The following is a 9,426-nucleotide window of genomic DNA, read 5'->3' on the forward strand; positions in this document are numbered from 1 at the left end:
CCCCGACGGGCTCGGTCCACCCGTCCGCCGGAGCCCTCGTGGAAACCGACTCCGGGTCTCACTTCAGCCCACACCTCACTCGGCCCACCAGGGAACTTTCCAGAACCTGGCCCTCCCAGGGAAGTCCCGACTCGCGGCCCAGGGGGAACCTTGGTTAGTTCATTGCGCGCCTCGGAGCAGGCGAGCTCCGGCCGGGCGAGCCCGCGGAGGGGACCAGGTCGCGCCGCCTCCGGGGGCCCTGCGCCCCAGCACCTGCAGTCGCCTCGCGCGCACCCTACCCGGCCCGGTCTCGGGCCGGGCCCCGTCCTCTGGAGAACAGACGGTGGGGCAGCGAGGGACCCGGAGAACCGCGCCCCCAGCCCCTTGGTCCCTCCGTCCGCCTTTACCTCGCCTGACCCCACCAGGGCCGCCGAAGCTAAACTTAGAAACCAGCTCCGTGCGCGCTCACGTGCGCCCAGGCGGGGCCGGGGGTGCGGCCCGGTGAGTCACGACCCCGCCCCCCGTCGTTGAGGACGCGCTGACGTCAGCCGCTTCCCTATCTTTTAAAAACATGGGTATTCGTAAGAACGCGTCTCGGGGAGGCCGGGAGGCTACCCTGGACTGTTCACGGAGTTTGGATCCTTAAAGGGGCCGGGCCTCGGACAATGGAAGATCTGGGGAGATGACTCCACTCGCCCATCTGTAGAGTCGAAGCCCATCTTATATCCCTTTGTCCCGAGAAGTGCTGACTCTTGAGATGGTGATGAGCAAAGAATAGCAACTGGACGTAACTGGAAGCTCCCTGAAACCCCAGAACCTCTTCCTGGAAGCCCTCCTTGATTAACCAGAGTTTGATGCTGACCAAAAAGTCAGAAAGCTTTCTGTGGCCTATGACTCCCTCCCTCTCCCCATATGCTTACACCTCTGCTGGTAGAGAAAGGCTGTGGTTTGAATGTTAATACAATCCATCAACTTGGGCCAACTTGGCCCTTTTATCACTGTTTCTGGCTGTGTCTAAACCCTGTCACCAGTAGTGTGGCCTGAAACCAGTTATTCAAATCTCTTGGTGTGAACTGGTCTCCAAACCGGCCTCCTATGCTAATGTTGCCCGTGGGCACTTCCAGAAGCACTCATCATTCAGCATTATCAGGGCCTCACAGGAAACTAACAATTTACCGAGGCTTACTATAGGCAGGTATTTTCATTATCCTCCCTCCCCCATCATTTAATACTCGTATTTCTGGGGTGTTACCTATCGTCTCCGTTTTACTGATGAGGAAAGAAATCGAGGCACACAAGTTAAGTATCTTTCCCGAGGTTCCACAGCTAAGGAATGGCAAACGGGCAGTCATTCCAGATCAGTTGGACTCCAAGTCTATGTTTGTGGTGATCAAGGTGGGCTATAAAATGTATGTCTTATTCTGGATACACTGAGTCCCCTAGAGCTAGCTTTTTCTCTTTTAACACAAGCCCAGTGCCTAAGTATAAATAACCTGCTCTATGCCAGAAGATTCCCAGAGAAGGGGGCCCAGGCCTCAGGGTAAGGCATATGAGAAGGTGCTCATTCCCAGGGGTGCTCCTCCTACACTTGCCCCACCCTGAGAACAAGTGCTTCTTTGAGGTTGGCACCGTAAGACACCTCACTCACTTCACTCTAGCCCCAGCCCTGCCAGGCCTGCCCTTGACTCTGTGTTTCTCTGTTGAAACTAGAGGCCATCCTGCTTACAGCATCCTCACCTGGCACACCAGTGGCCAGCTCTATCGAAGTGCAGAAGAAATACATTCTTTCACCTCCACCTTTATCCCCTCTCTATAAAGCAGTAGAAAATTTCTGGTTATACAGCATGTTCATGCCAAAAACAACTTCGAGACAACAGCAGCTTCTCAAAGTTTTGAGCAAAACGATGGTGCTTGAGTCATGGAAATGAGCCAAGTGGGTGAGCTGCTGCCATGCTATCTTCTGACAACCATCCTTGGCTGAGAGTCACAGCCCCATCCTCAGGCTACACATGCCAGGACTGCCAGGAGCACCTTTCTCCCCCAGCTCACCCCTTGGAAGTCTTTAAAACTGACCCCTCTTCCCTCCTACCCAGGCTCCAGCCACCACCAAGCTCTGCCCTTTGTGTTCCCTGCTCCTGTCCCCTCTAACATGCTGACGGAGTCACTGCCACTGCTCTTCCTGTTCTGACAGGTTCTCTGGAGCCTGTGACCAAACACCTTGTGTGTGTTCCCACCACAGCCTCGGGAAGAAATGAAGAAAACCACAGGCAACTTCAGCTATAGGGGCAGTGGCTTCTTCCTCAGTATTGGGGTCAGACACACAGATGTGGAAGCTTAGATCATCACAGTCCCTGTTTTATAGCTAAGGGACTAAGGCCCAGGTGAGGTGACCTGCTCGGGGTCACATGGCCAGTTAGGTAGAGTCCTATTCACCTGACTTCCAGTCCACTCCCCCTTCCATGGATCGTATCTCTGTTGTAAATTTCAGGTGGAATAATGTGCATGGTAAATTGTCACATGTCATATAGGTGATGGAAGGGAAGACAAGTGGAGACTTTAAGTAAATATAGAGATGAAGTCATAGGAAAGAACTAGATAAACCAATTTCTGAGGACCCCTGGCTGTTCCCACCTCCCCTGTCCTCTCTCTCCCATCCAGTCTCAATACAGGTGTAGTGGCTATTCCTCCTCAGACCTGGGAATCATTTCCCATGGAATTACATGAGTTGGATTGCCATTTTTAAACCTTCAGTAATCCATATCTTGTGGGTCATTTCGGGGTTTGATTTTTTATCTCCCAGCTTTTGCTTCCCATCATTCTCCTATGCCAGAAGTTCCATTAAATACCATTAAGAGCCGTTAGTGTAACTGGCCACTAATGTGGAAGGATTGTGCTCTCCAGAAAACAGCTCCAGCAAACCAAGGAGCAGGAATCCTGGGTCTGTTCCCAACCGTGCCAGTGACTCACTGGATGACACAGAGCAAAGTGGGGGGAGAGATGTGGGATGACACACACAGCAGCTGGCCTGACAGAGGTGGAAGGGTGGTGGAGAGGCCATTCGGCAGGGTCCCCCAATAACTGCTGAGTGGTGGCTTGCCAGGTCAGCCCTGAGCTCTGTCCCACTTAAGTGCCTGCCTCCAATGGAGCCACCAAGATGGCTTGGGCTGGATTATAGCATTTACCCTTCATGACATACATTCTCATTGGTTAGGAATGCACCCTAGGCATTCCTAACTCCACTTTAATAACTTGTTATAGATCTGCCCTCCAGGAATTTATTTGAAACTTTCTTTAATCTATTTATATTTCAGCCTGTTCATGGAACAAGTAGATTTACCATTTATGTAGAAGCACTTAGGTCCTAAAACACAGAAAAGTGCTATAAGAGGGTTTCTAAATAATAATAATGATAATCATAAAACACAATGTTATATATAGTAGATATAATCCTGTATTACAATTCAATGGTAGTAATAATTCAGATGGTTTCACAGGCTTATTTTCAGTCTCTCACTATATCAATCTTTGTCTTTATTTCCATGTGCACACACATACACACACATACCGCATCAAAAAGTATTTTTATTAATGGAATAGGGTGCTGTAATGGGCATAACTCTGCACACAAACTTTTATAAACACATTTCATGTCCTCGAAGGACTTACCATCTAGGACCAACATATAGTAGGTACTCAATAAATACTTTGGTGGATGGATGGAGAGAAAGCTATGTGGTCACTGCTGAGACGTATGACTGTACTTGGGGTTGGAGCAGAAACATGAGACTGTAGTTGGCATGGAGGGAGAAGGGAATGTCCTGATTTTATGGTAAATGGGTGAGTGAGCTTTCCTCCTATAGAAATAGCTAGTTTCTAGACTGCTGAAATAGACAAGGGATGCCAAAGGGCCACCCCTGACAGCTGCTCTGTGGATGGCAGGAGTGAGGAGGCAGGTATGAGGGCCAGGAGTGAAGATGACCAGGCCCTGTGGTCATCTCGGTTTTCAATGTGAACCACACTAGAATGAACTTTTAAAAGACAGGTGATTCAATAGGTGAATGGACAAATAAACCACGGTATATCCAAACAATGGGATATTTTTCAGCACTACAAAGAACTGGGCTATCCAGCCATGAAAAGACAAGGAGGAAACTTAAGCTAATCTGAAAAGGCTACATATTGTATGTTCCCAACTATATGACATTCTGGAAAAGGCAAATTACGGAGAGAGTAAAAGCATCAGTGGTTATAATGTTGTGGGGAGAGATGAAAAGGCAGAGCACAGAAGATTTTTAGGGCAGTGAAAATACTCTTTATGATAGTATCATGATGGATATGTGTCATTATACATTTGCCCCAAACCACAGAATCTACAACACCGAGAGTGAGCCCTAAAGTAAACTATGGATTTTGGGTGATGATTATGTGTCAATGTAAGTCCATCCTTGGTAAAAAAGGTTCCACTCTGGTAGAGGATATTGATTGTGGAGAAGGCTGTACATGTGTGGGGGGAGGAGGGTCTGTGGGAAATCTCTGTACCTTATGCTTCAATTTTGCTGCAAACCTTTAACCACTCTACAAATAAAGTCTATTAAAGAAATCCAGGTGAGCTGATTACACCTTTTTATACATAGATTAGGTGCACTATGGACTCAGAGAGACTCGAGTTGGACTCTGAGCCCCATCATAACCAGCTCTGTTACTTCAGAAAAGTTACTTAATGCCTCTGATCTCAGCTTCTCCTAATTCCACAGGACAGTCATGCCTTCCTCAGAGTGTTTTGAAAATTAAGTGAAAAACCTTATGTAAAGAGTCGAACCCAGCGGTTCTCAACTTGTCGATGGTTCGACCTCCAAAGGGGTCGCCTAAGACCATCCTGCATATCAGGTATTTACATTACGATTCATAACAGTAGCAAAAAGTTATAAAGTAGCAACGAAAATAATTTTATGGTTGGGGGTCACAACACGAGGAACTGTATTTAAAGGGCCAGAAGGTTGAGAACCACTGGCAGTACTTGGGATATACAGCATGGTAGATATATACAAACCCCCTCCCCAATTCCTCCCTAGTTACTGTGATTATTAAACATTCTGATGGCTAGTGGAGGAAAGCTGTCTTGGGTAAATGACCTTCTACTAGGAAGGGAATCTGTGTGGGGGAGTGGGCATGTATGTCCTCAAATGCTCTCAGAGATGCTGGCTACAGAAGGTCAGACATGAACTTGAGCTCTAGGAGGCAGTGTCAAGCCCCTCACTCAGCTTTCTCCTGTGAAAAGGTCAGGATGATGGAAGGCTCTCATATTTAGATGATGGCTCGTAGGGAAGCCTCGGTGGGTTAGTCACCGATGTTATGACATCATATTCCCACTCAATATAGTAACAGCTATTGGTTGCTTTAGGGGGCAGGGGCCGGGCCAGCTTTTGTTGACCAACCATACTTCCAAGATAAATTGGATGGAACCAGCTGGGAAGACATGACAAGGAGAGAAATCCTCCTCTAAATAGGATATTCCACAAAAATTCTAAGGATTTTTGGCACCTCACCTCAAAATGTGAGTCTTGACTTTTCTTTAATCTTAGGGGTAAAGCTGGAAAATGTCCTGGGAGAAAGGTGTTTGGTCAGGAAGCCTTCAGCTGGGGGTATGTTCACCATGACAAGGGCCCCCACTGCCCTGTTGAGGGGTGGGAAGGAGAGAAGTTCTATGCACCAGCTACATGATGTCTACATGGCACCTAAAGAAGTGGTCCAAGGAGGAGGACTGAAAAGGCCTGGGGTTAGGGTGCAGCAGAATTTTGGGATGTATTAGGCATTTTGCCTCTCCGAGATTTATAACAACTGGGGGCCAGCTCAGCAGCCCATTGAGGCAATGGTGTCGTCTCAGCCTTTGAAATTAGCCAGGATGATGCCATGTGTGAAGATACCACAGATCAGTGCTGTAGTTAATCTGGGGTATTGATCAGTCATATCATAATGGAAAGTTACTGGATTTAGTTAACCCCTTCCTTCCAGTGTATTATCCTCTGATGTCGCTGCCTCTTGTGCTTTGGGAACAGAATGTTTTGAATGAACAGTGTGAGATACATCGGTTCTTCCTGTATATGAACTGGAATTAAGTCCAGAGTGACGAAGCAGAGATTAGAGAAAAAGCCTGGGACCAGGGGTCGGGAGACCTACTTTGACAACTGGTCCTGCCACATTTCCAGCCATGTGACCTCGGGCAAGTCACTGCCTCTCTTTAGCTTTTGGTTGCTCCTCTTATCTGTAAAAATACGTGAACTTATGGTCCTTCCAGCCCTACATGGCGCACTCTAGTCCTCTAAGAGTGGATTTGCTGTCCTTGTTGCAGAGTAGAAAGGACTTGGGGTCTGGGTGTGAGGCTCTGCCACTCATCATGCCACCTTGCACAGGCACCCCTTCTCTGAACCTTAGTTTTCCCACTTTTTTATATAGGTTATTACCTGACATGGGTGAGATAATGAACCTGGAAGCCTTCTCGGAGGCACTGTGTAAAATGTGTATTTAAATGATGCCCTGAGTTCAGAAGGGAAAGTGGGGTACGGTGAGATGAAGAGGACAGTTTGGGGTTACATACTGGCAGGTTGGACTGTGACTGGGGCTAGGAAGGTGAGGAGGTGGGGGTTGTGGTCAGCCCAGGGCATGAAAACCTCCAACTCCGTCCTGTTCAGTTCCTGGTCATTTCCCAGCAGTTCAGGGAGGGAAAACGATTGAGAGGTTGTGAGTGATACTGAGAACAGCTCAAGAGAGTTGCTGCAAACTCTTGTCTGAGTGGGCACAGAGCCAGAGCAAAGAGGGTGGTGAGGAGCCCAGACAGGGTCTGGAATCCGAGCAAACGAGCAGCTTCCCGTTTCCCACGGATGCCCCGGGTAATATTCCTGCACCGTGCACCTCCCACGGGTGTGAAACCACAGGGGGGTGGGGGGAGGTGGGAGGGACAGCCCTGTAAATAACAGATCATAACTGTATATTGACCCGAGGGATCAGTCTCAACTCATCCCTTCGGGAAAATCACAGATCCTCCAGAGAAACTCTTTAAATTCCTGTGTGTTCTTCTCACAAATCAATGAACCTGGGGTTAGCGATTTTACTTTGACCCTCCCTTTCATGCTTCCCGGGAATGAGGCGGACGACTCCTTTGAAGCTGTCCTTTGAGCCATGGGCCTGACTTCTCTTCCTCCCACCAAAGGAGGTTCTGTTTTCGATTTTTTTTTTTTTTTAAGCCCAGGCGCTGAGGGTGGAGAAGCTGGCAGGAGGCACAGCTGCCATAGGAGCGGCATGCTGACTTGCTGACTCATCTGACATTAACATCATTATGTTTCAGGAGTCAAAGTGATTTTCAAACTATGAGTAATGCGAGGAATTAGAGAGCATGTTTACAAGGCAGCGGGCCTTTCAGCACACTGGAGGAACAAGCAGCTGAAAACGCTCTCGAGAGAAGCACCCTTTCTCTCTGGGCTCTTCTTTGAAAAGAATCCCCACAGGGAAGGCAGGTGAACTCTGCGTCCCGAGGGGGAATCCGGATCTAGCGCCCTTACATGAATACCCGGATGTCTGATCATTTCATACGAGAAAGGCTTTTTCGTAGTCTTTGTTTTCATGTACACAACTCTAGGGGAAGATGGATTTAAAGACTCCAGCAAATTATTTCTAAAAGCCGAGTTATTACCAGTATTAATAATTATAATAATAGTCTAAAATTGTGTGGGGAACTGTCTTGCTTCTTCTAAGGCAGGGATGGAAACAAATCATGTTCCAGTTTTAATGGTGGGGAACAGAAGCTCATGGTGGGGTGTGGGTAGGGGGATAAGGGGGCGATGGGGGTAAATGCCTTTTTAAAGCTCTCTTGTGGAATTAGTAAAAGTTTGAGAGCCTTTGAGTACAATGAGTCAAGTATTTAGACCTCAGGAGAGAAAAGAGGGGCTCCTGTTTTTCCAGAGGAACAGGAAATACTAATAGCACTTGCTCAGCCTGCCTCTGAGGGAGAGCCTTGAGCTCTGGGAAGGCAGGGACAGTGTCTGCCCACCACTCTACCCCCATGTCTAACTTAGACATGCCAGTAGTAAGTGCTCAGTACATATCTGCAGAATTAATGAATGAGATAAGAGCTTTGAGCACCAGAACACTGCTCTTCTGTTCAGCTTGTTTTCTTGCCTTTAGTTTTCCCCTGCCCAGGGCAGGACAGGGGTGCTTAGCAAGTGGGGCCACGCTTGGAGACACATCTATGGGAGGTACCAGCCCTAATAAGGAAAAATAACTACTCATATCCTCAGAAACCAACTGCTAAAACCAGACAAAAGTACAACATTCAACTCAGAAACTCCTTTAGGAGGTCCATTCCGAAAGCATGGCAGCAATTGTAACTTGTTTATATGTTGGAGGTAAATCAGACCTGTCAGGCTCCATTTCACCTACTGATTTTTGAACTGAAATCATCACTGCCGGCGTAACGACAATAAAGTCAACTCGGTGTTTGGGCATTGTGGAGGCAGGTGAAGGACAACTAGTTAGACTGGATTAACCCTTAGAAAATAAAAGTTCTGCCCTAGCTGGTTTGGCTCACTGGATGGAGCTTCGGCGTGAGGACTGAAGGGTCCCAGGTTCGATTCCAGTCAAGGGCATGTACCTTGGTTGCATGCACATCCCCAGTGGGCAATCTGTGCAGGAGGCAGCTGATTGATGCTTCTCTCTCATCAATGTTTCTAACACTCTATCCCTCTCCCTTCCTCTCTGTAAAAAATCAATAAACTATATTAAAAAAAAGAAAAGAAAAGAAAAGTTCTGCCTTGGCCAGGGTGGCTCAGTTAGTCTGGTATGATCCTGTGAACCAACAGGTTGCTGGTTCAGTTCTCTGACTGGGCACATATCCGGTAAAGGCTCAATCCCTGGTAGAGGGAGTACAGGGGGCAGCTGATCAATGTTTCACTCTCCCATCCATGCTTTTCTTCCTCTCCCTTCCTTGATCTCTAAAAAATCAATAAAAAAATCTTTTTAAAAAGTTCCATTCTTTTTTTTGTTTTAATATATTTTTATTGATTTCAGAGAGGAAGGGAGAGGGATAGAGGGCTAGAAACATCAATGATGTTGCCTCCTGCATGCTCCCTACTGGTGAATTGAGCCCGCAATCCCAGCATGGGCCCTTGACGGGAATCGAACCCGGGACCCTTCAGTTCACAGGCCAATGCTCTATCCTCTGAGCCAAACCAACTAGGACAAAAGTTCCACTCTTGATATGTGTTTACAGATACAAAAGAAAAGGAAAACTTGTCGAAATTTAATTCTGCCCTTTTTCCATAGGAAAAACTTCCCCATGATTTTATATGCTAGGACATATTTCTAAATTTTAATAAGGGCTTACAAGTATAGCTATAGCCTTTTCCAAAATCCCCTCTCTGCAACAGATCACTCTGTTTTCTTATTCTTTCCATT

At 47.4% G+C, this 9,426-nt stretch overlaps 1 protein-coding gene across 1 annotated transcript in view; it reads left to right on the plus strand.

Annotated features, from left to right (window-relative positions):
• Positions 1 to 5,514: 5,514 nt before the first annotated feature.
• ATF3 (activating transcription factor 3) overlaps positions 5,515 to 9,426 on the plus strand; it is a 56,311-nt gene continuing 52,399 nt past the window's right edge. Inside the window, exon 1 of the mRNA XM_015569933.1 lies at positions 5,515 to 5,533. The gene's annotated coding sequence lies outside the window, so the exon portion shown is untranslated. The remainder of the gene's footprint in view (positions 5,534 to 9,426) is intronic.

This window comes from Myotis davidii, unplaced genomic scaffold, assembly GCF_000327345.1.
Source record: "Myotis davidii unplaced genomic scaffold, ASM32734v1 scaffold362, whole genome shotgun sequence".
Lineage (NCBI taxonomy): Eukaryota > Metazoa > Chordata > Mammalia > Chiroptera > Vespertilionidae > Myotis > Myotis davidii.